The 16671-nt window shown below is 42.9% G+C and overlaps 1 long non-coding RNA gene across 2 annotated transcripts in view; it reads left to right on the forward strand.

Annotated features, from left to right (window-relative positions):
* The first annotated feature begins 251 nt into the window (after window positions 1-251).
* LOC142110282 (uncharacterized) overlaps window positions 252-16671 on the forward strand; it is a 41906-nt gene continuing 25486 nt past the window's right edge. Inside the window, exons 1-3 of one of the 2 annotated variants that reach the window (XR_012680505.1) lie at window positions 252-381; window positions 11893-11999; window positions 12243-12373. This is a non-coding gene — a long non-coding RNA (uncharacterized LOC142110282). Of the gene's footprint in view, window positions 382-11892; window positions 12000-12242; window positions 12374-16671 lie in introns of those variants that run through there. The other variant, XR_012680506.1, reaches the window with a different exon arrangement.

Raw genomic sequence — 16671 nt, forward strand, 5'->3', positions numbered from 1 at the left:
TTACAATCTAATATCCTATATATAAAACAGGTCCAGCAGCAGGTATAATTTACATAGTGCTCCAAGAGGTGGGCCTTCCACTGGGACTGCTAATCTCAGGGAGGACATTACAAACTAGAGTTTCCTTTGCAAATTCAAGACACAAATGAATCTTCTTCCAAATTCAAAAAGTTTATTTTAACTCTGGTTCATGTTCCTGCAGTGATTTAGACTCCTACATACTATCTTACAGGTCTGTGTCCCGCGTGTCCAGCTCACTGGATCCATATTGATAACAAATGTTATTTCTTCTCTGAAAACAAAAAGTCCTACGATGAGAGTGAGAGAAACTGCAGAGAGAGCGGCTCCCGGCTGGCAGCGGTGAAGGAGGGAGGAATACTGGTCAGTATCAGGGTCACTGGGAGATTTAGTCAGGTTGGGTACATTATCCTGATGAAAGAAAATACAGCACTTAACCTGTCTACATGAAAACACCGACAGGGTAAATGGCGGTATTTCAGTTTGTCCGACACTAATAAAATACGGACATTGGGATTGCTGAGTCACAGTGCCGACATTAACTCATCATCACCATCAACATTTATTTATATAGCGCCAGCAGATTCGGTAGCGCTTTACAATTGGGAACAAACATTAATAATACAATACTGGGTAATACATACAGACAGAGAGGTAAGAGGGCCCTGCTCACAAGCTTACAATCTATGGGACAATGGTTTGATAAACAAGGGTAAGTGCTACATCATATTGAATATTTGTCCAGCTAGAATGTAAAGGTTACAAAGTATTTAGTGGGCTGAGTGATCAGTCACACAACTATGTTGGTCAGAGGGTTGTTGTCTTGTGTAGAGGGTGATAATAGAGTAACCTAGGGAGATTAAGATGCTGATTGAGGAATATTATAAGCTTGCCTGAAGAGGTGGGTTTTCAGAGAACGCTTGAAGGTTTGAAGACTAGAGAAAAGTCTTACTGTGTGAGGGAGGACATTCCACAAAGTGGGTGCATCCCGAAAAAAAGTCCTGCAACTGGGAATGGGAAGATGTGATGAGAGTGGAAGAGAGACGCAGATCTTGTGCAGAACGGAGGTGTCGAGTTGGGAGATGTTTTGAGACAAGTGAGGAGATGTATGTTAAATCAGCAATGCCAGCAGGTCCAGCAGCTATACAGCCACTGGATCCGTCGATAGTAAACAGTGTTACAAATAAGTTTTGTTTTTTTAAACGCGTGATCCCTTCCCCTGTCATATTAACATTGACTAACAACTTAGGTCCCCCCAATTCTCTTCCAAACAGCCCTAGGCTTTGCAAATAGGGACTGGTGGTACTCTAGCAGGGGTACCCACACCAGGGGTCCTCCTGCCTTAATGACACACAGCTCCAGGCTGGTCAAAACTGGGCTGGATTCTCTAGGATTCTGGCACCTGCAATAAAAAAATTCAGGGCCCCTCCGTAGGGGTACCCAGCCCCGTGCCGACACTAAGGCTTTTCCCACACCCCTGGGTGGTGGATGTGGGGTAAAAAATGGTTAAAAATAATGAAATCTGAAAGCCAGTACTTTCTCTGGCACTTCTCCGACAGTTTCCCACTCTGTCTGGAAAGTCCCAGATTATAAATAGTACCGCCGGCTTTCATATTTCATTATGTGTCGGGATCCGTCAGTAAGGAAGTGGTTTAGTGTCGTTCTACTGAATGTTTTTTTGCCAACCATGTTCTAGTGGAGTATTCTAGGGATCAAGCTGCAAGACAATATTTTGATTTTCAGCACAATTGGTATATATACAGTGTGTACATTATATATATATATATATATTTATTTTAACAACGCCATTTGAATTAAAAACTTACAAGATTGGATCATACAGATGAAAAACAAAGCTGGTTAGTATGAATGTTTTTTTCTTTAAATGTTTTTATAAAATCTTAGTATTTATATTTTACATTGGTGCACTACAGGGCCCAGTGGCCCTGGGTGTCAGGACATGCTGGCACTTGGGAGTTGGGGTTTCGCTAGACCTGGTCAGCATTGGACCAGCTGTGTATCAATCAACATAATTTTTATACAAATAAAGTTACATGTCTGTATGCCCTAGCCATAATGACTGATGTGAATATTTGTATAAAGAGGTGTGAAATGTTCCCTTATCTTTGTCTACCTCTGACGTACTAGGCAGCAAAGAGAACAATATTTCTCACTACAGTGTCCATTTTAGGACATATCTATGCCAGAGGGTGACAAACTTAATGATATATTTAACACATGTTCATAAGGGCATGACGTCACATTGTCATCTCCACTAAGTCTATTCACTCTGTATCAGCAAAGAAGTTTCACTAATAATAATGAGTGATTTGCTGACTTGTGGCTGTTCTGCTGCTCTGGGTAGGACATGATGTAACTTGTAGTCCCACAGCAGCTGGAGTTGACCTGTAACCTCTGTAGTACAGCCTGTGAGGTCAGAGAGCTTATTATCCCACCAAAATCACCTAGATACTGAAAGAGACTGAGTGCCCATCTACACATAGTTTTTTTACAAACAATATTTTACACAGACATGATAAGATCTCACCGTTTGCCGGTCTTTAGTCCCATCACCCCACACGTTGCTCATGGCGAACCGAGTGTCCTCCTTTTGTTTTATACTCTTTGAATCAGCAGATTTTCTCACAATGAATACGCTCATGTTGAGTTATGGAACTTGTAAATCTGGTAATTGTATGTTTAAAGAGAGAAAGAAAAAAGGTGTATATATAGGGACACTCTGGGATATGTATGTTGAATATGTTAAATAATATAATCTGTATTACTTAACTTAAAATTAACGCATTATCCCATTTAATGAAAAAGCCAGCGAAATATTAAAAACAAAGGGAAAATTACATGAGTGTGGAATTCAAATTGTAGCTCAACCACAATAGCCCTGTTGTCAGGCATAATATATTGATATATATATATATAATTTATACAATAATATGTTGTCATTATTTGAGTCTCATGATGTGACTAAGACATTATAGTCTTTGTCTAGGTTGATTATGATGAATATAGTGGTCCATTTAGATCTATAGCTATGACTTTTGAATATGTAGAGATGAATGAAGTTTTATACTGCAACAGGTTGAAATTAATCTGAACGTGACCGATGAGAACATGATATCAAAACATGGAATAATTTGTCATTATTATACCTCCAGTGTGACATTTTATTATAATAGAATATTCCCTTATTGGGATAAATTACCTAAGAATTATATACATGTATATATAAAACAATGACTCTGGAATATAGCTACTGAACGGAGAACGCGTCGCTTTTATACATTGGAGATATACTGCAAAAGATTACATTGTTCCAAATATATCTTACCGGATACTGATATCGCTACAAAATTCTGCGGGAGTCTGTTTCTCTTCATTCACTTTTATATGATCTTATGCTTCGTTGGTTTGTTTACTATAACAAACCCTTTCAATCCTGCTGACCAATAGCGATATGCGGGAGGCGTGATCAATATGATATGGATGTCTCTGATTGGATCAGGGACCCATCAATCACTGCCTACTTGGATAACAATCTGATTGGATGAGATGAATGACGTAATTGTCAGGCGCCGCGCCTGCTGCTCCCTCGGGACGGCTGCCTGTCTCTGCTCCAAGCAACCAGACGCAAGACTTCCGACCAGACCGCTGGGTCATCCACGCATGCGTGTCCCGTTGCTAGGCAACGGGACGCTATTCAAACCTCCGGCGGTGGCTGGGACAGTAAGCGGTACAGTTCCGTACACTGGCATCGGAGTTAAAATGGAATAATGAGGCTTTGGTAGCAACATTTTGGCAAGACTTGGTCGACCGGATCAAGGATGAACTCATTTCAAGAGATCTCCCTCTGGATATTGACACAGTAATATCTCTATGCATCAAAGTGGATTTGCGTTAGCAAAGAATGCACGCAGGAACGATCGTCTACCAGGCATTTTGTTCCACGATTGGCACCCCAATTCCAGAATTCGGTCTTGCTCCAGGAGGAACCAATGCAAATTGGATGTTCTTGGCTTTCTCTGGAGGAACGGGAGAGATGATTTTAGCAGCGACTCTGCCTTTGCTGTGGAAATTCTGGTCACCTTCTCAAAGCTTGTCCTAAAAGACCGGGAAACCCCTCCTCCTAGATGGTGGAAGGGAGGCCGCTTTAGGAGAATCCACTTTTGCTCCCTATCCCAAAAACACCTCTGAACTTCTCATGGCTGTCACCCTGGACACACCTAAATGATCTTATCCCACCATGGCTTTTGTGGATTCCGGCTCCTCTGGGAACTTCATCTTGGCAGTTCTCGCTTCTTGGCTCCAAATTCATCTACAATCTTTGCCTCAGCCGCTTTCGCTTACAGCAGTTGATGGTAATCGTGTCAGCAATGGTTCAATCTCCTTCGTTACTTCACCAGTTTGGCTAATGGTTGGACCTTTACACAGTGAGACTATCCAGTTTCTGGTGCTGCCTAAATCCTTTAATCCACTCATCTTGGGTTTGCCGTGGTTTAGGATTAGAGATGGGCGGGCTCGGTTTCCTTGAAACCGAACCCACCCGAACTTTGGGGATCCGAGTACCAAGCTGTCATTTGGCCACTTCTTAAAAAAACCTGTATTTGCTGAGTGCTGAAATTTTAATACAGTAGCACTGTATATTTCTGAATTTGCACTAATAAGTGTAGGGTGTAATATACACCCTTATAGAAGAGCTGCTTTGGTCATTTTTATTTATCTAAAAGTCTTTGCAGAATTTTTTCTTAACTTGCACTAATAAGTTTTGGGTGTAATATATACCCAAAGAGAAAAGATGCTTTGGTCATTTCGATTAATAGCGTCCTTAAAGCAGTTCATTGGGGCTTATTCGAAGCTCACTGATGAACTGGCTTTTTACTGTGAATTTCAATAGCTCTTTTTAGTGCGTTGTCTGGCACCCTGGATTGGTGTGTGTCTGATAAAAGCACGCATTCTGGGGGGATCAGAACTTGTTGACATGTATTAGCTGTAGAATTACCTCACTTATCCAAGAAACAGGTGGAGTGCTTGTTGCAATGTTTCCTAGATGTGGTAGGAACTGCCATGTGTTTGAGTCATTGCTCTGTTGCTTACCATCCAGCCAGATCACTGCAATATTTGGCTGAAAGTGTATGAAAAGCATATTGTGACCTGTGAGATGGTAAAAATTGAATGGAAATCACTGGAATTTAGTGTTAGTGAGGTTAATAATAATGTAGGTACAAAATAATAATGAAATTATGTGATTTTTACCCCCAAAAATTAAATTTAAAAAAAAATAGCTAACCAAAACATGCAAAGGCGGTTTTGGCAAAACCAAAACCTGAAGCTAATTCAGATCCAAAACCAAAAACACGGGGGTCAGTGAGCATCTCTACTTAGGATGCATTCGCCTCAACTGGACTGGGGTCGTGCTCATGTTACGTCCAAGCGTTCGGAGTGTCGTTGTAGATGAATGTCCTTGGTATCATCCCCCATGGCTGGATGGTCTGTCATTCCACGTCGGCAGACTCTAGTCTTCCTTCCGTGTATGCTGCTTTTCAAGATGTCTTTATCAAAACTGAAGCCGAATGTCTGCCTCCACATTGATCCTGGCATTTGTCCTATCGAATTGAAACCTGGTCAACCAGTTCCCAAGGGTCGGGTTTATCCGTTGTCTCGACCTGAGACACTAGCCGTGTCTCAATACATTGCAGAAAATTTGAAACGTGGGTTCATTCACAAGTCCTTTTTCTCCAGCTGGGGCAGGGTTCTTCTTTGTTAAGAAGAAGAATGGTTCTCTACGTCCATGTATTTATTACTGTCCCCTTAACCGCATCACCGTTAAGAATCGTTACCCTCTACCCCTTACCTCTGACTTGTTTGACAGGATCAGCGGTTCCCAGATATTCACCAAACTTGGCATTGAGGAGCCTACAATTTGATTCTTATTAAAAGTGTTATGGCCACCAGTGCGGCATAAACTCATAGAACAGGTAGAAGAGGTCTTCACCTTTAGCAGCCGCCTTTCCCGTAGAGACTGGTTATGCTCACAGGTACTCGGATGCCCCCAGGTCTTATGTTCAAAGTAGTATGAGTTTATGCTAACACGGTAGCACACAGTGTAGCAGCAGGCCAGAGATCAGTGGACTGGACAGAGCACCAGAGAGGATATCAGGTACAGGCAAAAGGGTCAAGGTCACAGGCACAGATTCAGAATCCAGGGACAGGCAATAGATCAGGGTCACTAGCACAGGTCCAGAATCCAGGAACAGGCAAAGGTCATACAATCTCAAGGTAATCAATCTCAGGTTCAACACCAAACAATGGTACTGGAGCAGGCAGCAATACTGGAGACAGGACGCTATAAACGACAGTAAGGCTCAGTCCTCACTGCCTTAAATAGTACAAAGAGCCAATCAGAACAGAGCCCTACAAGCATCCACAGGAGTAGCCTAATTGATTAGATTGCTAGTGGCCAATGAGGCTAAAGGTACCCAGCTAGTAGTAATCAGTCAGGTGGCTGCATTATAAATTACTGGCATACAGCCCGTAAAAGAGTAACAGGTTCCTCTTAATCAGCCACTATTGGCTGAATTCATACAACCCCTGCGCGCACACACTCAGCTATCTGACAGCTGCCAGGGCGCTGCGACAGGTAAATGCAGGCGTCCCGGTTGTTGCCTAGGCAACTGGGACGTCGGGACCGGAAGTGACTTTCCAGTCGTCATAGTGACGGCCGTGACGCCAGAGACCAGGGGTGGGGAGTCGCAGTGGTGCCCGCAGCCGCCACGACTCATGACAAAAAGTGGAGATGAATGGAAGACAGCCTTCAATACCAGGGACAGGCAGTTAGAATTCCTTGTAATGCCCCTACCATATTTCAATCGTTTGTCAACGAGATCTTCCAGGACTTATCGCATACCTCTGTTGTAGTCTATCTGGATGACATTTTGGAGTTTTCCAAGGATCTTTCCTCACATCGAACAGGTCAAAGAAGTCCTACTCAGACTACACAAACACTGCCTCTACTGCAAGCTAGAGAAGTGCCACAAGTATCTTTTCTTGGATTCATTATTTCCGGCAAGGGGTTATGGATGGATCCAGCTAAAGTATCTGCTATTCTGGAGTGGCCCCAATCCCAAGGCCTCAAAGCTATTCAAAGATTCATTGGGTGTTCCACCTACTACCGACAATTTTTCCAAGACTTTTCTACCATCATTGCACCCATCACAGCATTAACCAAGAAATCCGCTAACCAAAGAGTTTGTTCTCCGGAGGCCAATGCAGCCTTTGTCACTTTAAAAAAGGCATTCTGCTCTGCCCCATTTCTCGTCCAAACTTGATCAGGAAAGACCATTCTTCTTAGACGTTGATGCATCATCTGTTGGTATCGGAGCAGTTCTATTTCAAAGATCTCCTTCTGGCACTCACACTCCTTGTGGGTTCTTCTCCAGACGGTTTCATCGCAGTGAAAGTGATTATGGAATTGGTGATAAGGAGCTCCTCACCATCAAATCCGCACTCGAGGAATGGCATAATTTACTGGAGGGCGCTCTTCATCCGGTCACTGTGTTTACAGATCATAGAAATCTTGTATTCATCTGTCTCAACCCTTGTCAAGCTCGCTGGGCATCCTTCTTTGCATGGTTCAATATGGTCCTTGTGTTTTGTCCAGGCACCAAAAATGGGCGGGCTGACGCTTTATCACGGTCCTTTAATGATTCAGATCGCTTGACCCTGTTGGAACTTCAATCCATCATTGATCCCTCTAGTATTGTAGCTCTCGCCAGAACTGAGAACAGGTTGATCCTTTGTGGAGGTCCACCTACAACTCAAGACCTTACATTGGGTGCACTCCTCCCGCATTGCTGGTCATGCCGGGATTAAGAAGACTACCGCATTACTTTGTTGTCGGTTCTGGTGGCCCACTATTCATTCAGACATTCGTAAATTTATTGCGGCCTGTACTGCCTGTATCCAACACAAGTCTTCCAGAAGAGCTCCTGCTGGCTAGCTTCATCCGCTTACCATTCCCAATTTTCCCTGGGAGAGTACCGCCATGGATTTTTTTTTACAGATCTTCCCTTCAGTGCTGGATATAACACCATCTGGGTTGTCATCAACAGGTTTTCTAAAATGGCTCACTTTGTCCTACTGTGTGGGTTGCCTTCTGCTAGTAATCTAGCTGACATTTTCATCAGAGATTTTCAAGATTCATGGCTGTCCCAAAGAAATCATCTCTGACCGAGGGGTCCAGTTTACTTCTCGCTTCTGGATAGCTTTTCGTAAAAACCTTGGTACAGATCTAAAATTCTCTTCTGGGTACCTCCCCCAAACCAATGGTCAGTCCAAACGGATAAATCAAGACCTGGAGACCTTCCTCCGGTGCTTTGCATCTGATAATCAGAATAAATGGTCTCAACTTTTTCCATGGGGCGAATTCTCCCACAACCAGCATGTCCATGAATCCACAGGATTTTCTCCATTCTTCATTGTGTTCGGAACTCATTCTACTTTTCCGGATCCTTTTGTGTCTTCAGCCTCCAAGGTTTCCACTGCTGACTCTCTCATCTGGGAGTTCTTGCTTATTTGGTCTAGGACTAAAGCACTATTACGTAAAGCCACCAGACATCACAAAACCTTTGCGGACTGCTGCTGAAGACCTATGCCACTCCTTGTTGTAAGAGACCAAGTCTGGCTATCCACCAGGGATTTGAGACTTAAAGTTCCGTCTATGAAGCTAGCTCCTCGATTTATTGGTCCTTACACTATCTTACAGGTTTTAACCCTGTTTGCTACAAATTAAAATTACTTCCTTCTCTCAAATGCCACAACAGCTTCCATGTTTCATTACTACGACCCTTAGTGCTCAACGAGTTCTTTCGGCCTCCTTCTCCACCTACACCCGTGCAGTCTTTGGTGTAGAATATGAGATCAGTCGGATTTTGGACTCTCATATGTTGCATGGCCGGCAACAGTTCCTAGTTCACTTCCTCCTCAGGACGGCTGCCTGTCTCTGCTCCCATCATGTCTGGTTGCCAGTCAACCAGGAACAAGACTTCTGGCCAGACAGCTTGGTCATCCACGTATGCGCGTTCTGAACGCTATTCTAACCTCTGGCGGCAGCCAATGACAGCGCCGCCTCTCTTTCTCATTGTCTGTCAGCGCTATTTAAGGGAGCCAATGACCCCTTACCTGTGCCAGAGTATGAGGTCTTTTCCTGCTCCAGCGTTCCAGTGTGACTTTGGCATGTCTGACTACCCTCTGATCTCCAGTGCCCTTACTACCCGGATTGTTTGACCTCCCTTCTGGATTCTCCCTTGTTCCTCGTTGCTAGCACTTTACCAGACCGGCTCACTTAACTACTCTCATTCTGTGTCTCGCTATACGACTCAGTGAAGGACCGCGACTTGCGTGTCTCCTGCAGCGGAGCCCATACTTCCTTGTGGGGGTTCTTGGTGAAAACTAGGGTCATGTTAGATTCTGCACTTTTCTGTGGTTTTCTTGATCCAGTTTCTATTAGACACCTATTTACCAAGCTCCCCTCCTTTCATTCTTTATAACTTTGAGGCTATTGTTTTGAGCCTACCATATGGATAAGATTTCTTAGGGGAAGGGATTGGATGAAACAGATCTCGCATTACTATGATTAATACCTATAATTACCGCAACTACCAGTAGAGGTCACTTAACCATTCTAAGATACATAATCATGGCTATACACAATGAATGCTGCTAATTACTATAAAATGATGGCTGAAACATATATCAGCCATATCCCAACAACAATTATCTTATAATAATGTAATGTATTAAATAAATTAACCCGAATAACAACAATAAGAGAGACACAAATAAAAGTGCGGTGGTAGTCAGTTTCACGATAAGAAATCCGAACACTAATACCCAGACATGGCACAAAAAGCAACTTACCATTACACAGATGCACTCATTTCATAACCGGATCTGTTGCCGACTGTTGTAAATGACGTCAATTGAAAACGCGACTTCTCTTAAAGTTCTGATACACAGACCCGGCTATCATTCATCTAATGTAAGTATTAATTGTAGGTGTTATGATTAGGGTTAGGGGTTATGATTACAATTAACCTTACCGCTGCAAGCCGGGTCCGTGTATTACCACTTTAATATCAGTCCCCTTTTCAATTGACGTCATTTACAACAGTCGGGAAGATATCCGGTCGTGAAATCGGTGCTCACTGTTGGGTTATTCAGTGTCGTTAAAGTGTACTACACCCCAAAAGTGTGTGTGTATATGTGTATGTGTATGTGTGTATATATATATATATATATATATATATATATATATATATATATATATATTAATTTATTAAGCGTGAAAACAAGGCTATTGTAGTTGAGCTACAATTTTAATTTCACACTCATTTCACTTCCCCTTTGTTTTTAATAGTTCACTGGGTTTTTCATTAAATAGGATAATACGTGAATTTTAAATTGATTCATAAGAATTATATTGTTTAACATATTCCTGATATACATCCCAGAGTGCCCCTATATACATGCACCTTCCTTTCTATAATCAGGTGATAGGGTCACCTCCCAGGTAATAGTGTAGATGATACATCCTGAGTAATCATATTTGTATGGAGGAATCTACTGAGGGATGTGAGTCACTTATATACATAGTGCGGGTGTCACACTTGTCGTTTTTATTGTATGTTTAATACAGCAAAACGCAGCAACGTCTGTATAATGTTGTGGACAATTCCTCAGTGTGTACTGATATATATATATATATGTAAATAGCAGCAAGCTGTGTACTTGCTACAATCACTATAGGAGAGAAGTGAGTCAGCACACGGGATACTGAGTGTCACAGTAATGACAATAATGTTATTGTGATTTTTATTTCTAGAACTAAAATGAAAGGATTATAAGGAAGGCAGATACTACACTGGTTACACCTTGTTATCTCCACGTAGGGTTTACACTGGGTGCAGGAAAGTAAGTTTCACTTAAGTCGGGATATGAAACATAATTCAATTAACATCTTTTAATTTCTTGAGAAGAAAATCTGCTACTCATGTCCTATAAGGAATAATGCATCCTTACTGTCCAACATAAGTATATTACAAGTCACCACTGAGTATAAAGCACTGAGTATCGTTTCCCCTTTTCCTGATTAAATCCCAGAATGTTCACCTTTGATATATTAATCCTGCAGATCTCGTTCCCCGGACTCTATCTCTCATTATTTCTTTTGAGTGATTTTACTCCATTGTGATATCTCTATATTTATGCTGACTGAGCTATTAACCTCTGGTATCAGTTTTCCAACATAAGTTCATGTGAACTCAATGGGGCGAGTCCCCCCCAATATAAATACCTATTTGTGTTACATATTCATATTGGTAAAATGTGAAGATTATTATCCTTTAACAGTTTGTCTATAGTGGATTGCTAGATGATAGTAAGTCTCCAACTTCTGTTGACTAGTGTATAACAGATCTCCAGTAACTTTTAGCTAGTCCATTTCAGGCCTATAATCTCCAGTTACATGTATAATAGACAACAGATCTCCTGTTCTGGTGGCTAATATACAGCAGCCTCCCAATCACTGATGGTTGGTGAGTAGTAATTCTCGTACCTCCTCCCCATACTATACTCACTGTCATTGTACTCACTGCTGTCTGATTGCTGAAAGTGTGCAGGGAATCTCAGAACTATTATTACATCTAGCGCACAGCTCCCTGCTCTGATTTGTACATAGTGTCAGACAGGAAGATATTTATACAGTTTCCGTTTCTGATACTATTAGTAACCTGTGTACAGTATACAACATGACCACTAATTAGTACATTGACACATAATCATCTATATTATGTATTAATACAGAGACTAGTGACTATCACAGTACAGGAATTCTGGATTGGACTATCTGCTGAAGGATCCCATCACCAGGGGAAAGTGTGGACAGGACGATGGGCTGACGGCAGCACTGAGTAAGTAACACTGATTATATCACATCTAGATGTGAGACCTCCCAAAAGTAAATCAGCCCTAAAAACACTTCACAGACACTAACGGACACCACCTCCCTGCAGAATAGAGGCAGGAGAGGTGGTGGGTAAAGCATGTACAGTGATTATATCTGATAGATACATGACCAGTGCATCCTGTTATTTTCCTGTAGTGAATGAGATGAACATGGACTTTATCTCATCTAATTATTATTTATTTCTTAGAACTGTCAGTGAAGGGACTGGAACTTGCGCCAAGATAGGACGTAACCTGACCCTGGAGAACTGTTACACAGCCCTGCACTGGATCTGTGAGAGAGACACATTGTAACTGTGCTGAGGTTTATTTATAGGAGATAATGGGCCCTGTGTGATAGTTGTGAAATATTTTGTGGTTATTTGTTTATCAAGCTGTCATTTTATATTAAATGAATGTCATCAGCCAGTGTTCAGATCATCTCTGTACTAGTTATACTGCTGGTGGCTCTGTGTGATCTGCTGGAAAATGCAAGAGATGTAGAAAGTCCAGAAACTCTATCAATTCACCAAAATCTGGAATACATTTGCCATTTCATGTAGGTTAATCACAATTCCCTTTGCCCAGTCCATTAAATATCAGTGTTTTTGTGGAGTGGAAGCAATGAATGTCCCCAAATAAGGTGCTCTTCTGGGGCAGGCTGGGCTGGGGGAGGCATCTACCCTCCGGTCCAGTCCCATAGTGGCTACCTTGTGCTAGGTCACTGCGCCAACTACCGTATTTGCCGGTGTATAAGACGACTGGGTGTATAAGACGACCCCCAACATTTCCACTCAAAATATAGAGTTTGATATATACTCGCCGTATAAGACTACCCCCTCTTCCGCAAACCTTCCACACACCAAATAAAACGTAAAAGAACGTGGAGAAGAATGAGAGACAGGTAGGATAGATTTGAATAAACAAAGCAGAAAATAATGCATACAGAATTGCCCCTACATGTAACGTGACCCTGTATATAATGGTAGTACATGAGGTAACCTGATAGTGCCAAAAACAGCGTGGTAAGAACCACAAATCCGGAGAGTCTGTCCCAGATGTAGCTGGGTAAACAACACTGAACAAAGTGTAAATGGTCTATTGTACCTAAAAAAACACTGGAATGATAGTCGCTGGAACAGACCAGGGGGAACAGATAATCCAAACAGAGTCCGTTCTCAAATCTGGGAAGAGTGGGTAGTGGGTAGTGGGTAGTGCACTTACCTTCCTCCCCAGGTTGGATTGTCTGGATGCCTCAGTCTGACTCTCGAATACCCAGGTCCTGTTCCTCTGTGACCTGTTGTACCAGTCTCAAGAAATCCGCACTTTCGCCTTGAAAACCTCCTGCAGTCCTGCCTGGAGACAAGGCTAGTAGCCGGCAAGGACGTTGGGATGTAAAAGTGCTGCGAGCTGCACGTCCGTGCAGAGATCACTTCACGGCCGGAGATGGTAAATAGAACCCGCTGGCGTGTTGACGCGGTTTTGCGCATGCGCATATAGGCTGGTCAGCGCTTCAGTCTCCGTTGATATGCTGTCCCAAGTGCACCCGGCGTATAAGACGACCCCCCAACTAGGAGGCATGTTTTTTAGGGCAAAAAAGTTGTCTTATACGCCGGCAAATACGGTACATATTTTTCCTTAAATATGTTCCTAATATCCTGCTGAGTCGAGTTCCCCCCCCTCCCCTGATGCTCTTCACCCCTTTTTTTATTTTAATAATCTTGCTGCACAAAACATAATCTTTTTGCAAAACTAGGTATCATTAACTCAGTGTGTGTGCGCATGATAAGAGTGGTAGTGTGTGCACATCAGGGGCAGGATGGGCTGAGGGGCAGGGTGGCATTTGTCCCCCGGTCCGTTCCCATAGTGGGCTACCAGCATTTTTTTTCCTTTTCCTTTAAAATGTTCCTAATAGGCTGCTGAGTCGAGTTTTCCCCACCGTGGTAAAATTTGCCAGCACTCCCCTGTTGCTCTTCTTCCCTTATTTGATTTTTAATAAACTTGCTGCACAAAAAAAAAATCTTTTTACACATTTGCAAAACTAGACATCGTGCACCTAATTAAAATAAACTTCTGTCTTTTTCTGCCTAATATCGTCCACTCTTAGCAAGCAACGTCCATACACTGCCCAGCTGCTTCCATTGTTTGGTGCCAGTTTGCCCCACATGCTCTCTGGCTGCAAACTCCATGCACACGTGTAAATTACTGTTTTTGATGCCATATAAGAAGATTTTTCACTGCACCTTTGCAGGTTTGTGCATCTAACATACCTCCTGCGTGTCAACTTATCTCAAAGCATTTCTGCTGAAACTTGAAAAATTTACGACAAAAACAACGTTTATTTCCTGATTTGATATATTTCAAAATTTAGTTTCTACTAGTTGTGAAATATTTTTTTATTCCAACTCTATGTAATGTTACTGGTATCATGGTACAGAAACTCTTTAACATAACACATTTGTTCTTCTGGTGAATGGTACATGGGGGATGGTCATCTTGGGGGTTTATCCATTTTTTATGCATTTTCCACATTTTTGTGGGATAACTAACTGTTCTGTTTATTACAATTCCACTGGCAGCATTAAACACATGTTAAGATAATACACTAGTACATGGGCTGGAAGGCGGACTAATGGCAGATTTGAATGATCCTGGTCACTGGCCGATTTTGAAAATGTGCCTAGGGCACCACGGACCCTAGCACCGGCCCTGGGTATAACAGCCCATTGGTGGCAGCACTGATTATAGCCTGGATAGAAGTGGAGATGAATATGTCCCTGACCCTTTAGATGAGAGATCTTCAGACAGCAGCAACAGCAGTGGTGATGTTCTATTGTGGGGAAACAGAACAAAATGATGAACACAGAGACTCGTTCTACACACATCTCTACCTGATGGCAGAAGTGTTTTAAACATAAAAAGACAAAAATCTGATCAGGTGTCCATCCAAATACTTTCCAAAAAGTGATGGATCCAGAACATATAACAGAATGCAGTACTGTCTATACTGTGCGAAACCCGTATCAAAAATAACCCATCAAATTGAGCATGTTTACTGTAATAAGACTGAAGTTGCCTGGGCCCTTAAATTTCCCAAGCACTTTATGCAAATTGAACATTTTTGGAATTTGTGTAACTTTGCACAAACCTCCAAGGTAATAAGGACAGGACATGTTGTTCCAATTCCATGCAAAGAACCAGAAAAATACAGGGTTGCTAACAGGACTGCCATCAGAAACTGTGGGGCCCAGTACTAATTAATCTGGCGGGGTTTCCCCTCCCCATACATGTGCCCCCCTCCCTATTAATATGCATCCCTCCATCTTCACCATACATGCGCCCCCACTCCCTTGTCACAGTAAATGCCCCCCTCTTCCCCCCCCAGTAAATGTTCAACACTCTTCCCCCCCACAGTTAATGTCCCCCTCTCCCCCCCATGGTTAATGTACCCCTCCACCCCCCACAGTTAAGGTCCCCCTCTCCCTCCCCCCTTCCACAAATAAGGTCCCCCTCAACCCCCCCTTCCACAATTAAGGTCCCCCTCTTCCCCACTCTCTCTCCACAGATCAGGTCCCCTGGGCTCTCCCTCTCTCCCCTCCCTCCACAGTTATGGTTCCCCAGGTCCCCCGGGCTCTCCCTCTCCCTTCCCCCTCAAAAAAAAAAATAGATTATTTACTTACCTTCTGCTCCGCGATGCTGCAGCTCTGCCTCCCGGTCACTGATACACTGGGAGTGCGGCGCACGGTGATGACGTCAATGCGCCGCGCTCCCAGCCTTTCAGAGTCTGGGAGGCAGAGCTGCAGCATCGCGGAGAAGATAAGTAAAAAAAAAAGGGAGGTACGGTCAGTGACTGCGGGGCCCGGACAGTCCAGGGAGTCTGGACAGACGGAGAGTTCTGTCCAGGCCCCCTCGTCTGTCTGGGCCCCTCACAGCAGTACTGGTTGTAACCCCCTGAAGGTAGCCCTGGTTACTAAAGGTTTCATGCACTGGCCCCTTTCCAAGGCTTGTTTGTAAGAAAATACCTCTGGCGATAGATGAAGAAATGTAACCTAAACCAAAAGTGCGACAAACCCAAACCTGGCAAAGAGTCCAGTCTCTGTGGCCTTCGCTCAGCCTGTTCCACCTCACAATAACAACTGCTATTGCTTTTGAATGACATGAACCAAGATGAATTTTTATTCAGTTAAAAATGACCAATGCATCATGCAGACAGGTCAGCATCTCTTCAACTGGGTCGGATCAGATGTTGGCAAACACAAGTACAGCTGTCAGAAACATTGAGAAATGTGAAGGTTACTGTTTCCCTTTCAGAGAAATGGAAGACTTTACCCTTCCATCAAATTTTCTGCATGTAGTAAATGCAGTGAAGCTAGTAACTGGCAACAATGATGAAAGGATTATATACAACACTCTCCCTCTGGTACTGACTTGGCCATGGCTTGCAAAAGACTATGAGCACTGTGGAATGTCAAGCAATGTAGGAGGGCTGTACTGCTATAGTGCAAAATGCATTCAACTTCAGGATTATCAATGAGGTAAGATGGAACAAGATGATCTCATCGACTGCCTTAATGGCTCTTGTCTTTCAAAGAAGATAAAAATAAAGCACTTATATCTCAATGACAGACAGCAGACATA

The sequence above is a fragment of the Mixophyes fleayi genome, chromosome 1, assembly GCF_038048845.1.
Source record: "Mixophyes fleayi isolate aMixFle1 chromosome 1, aMixFle1.hap1, whole genome shotgun sequence".
Lineage (NCBI taxonomy): Eukaryota > Metazoa > Chordata > Amphibia > Anura > Limnodynastidae > Mixophyes > Mixophyes fleayi.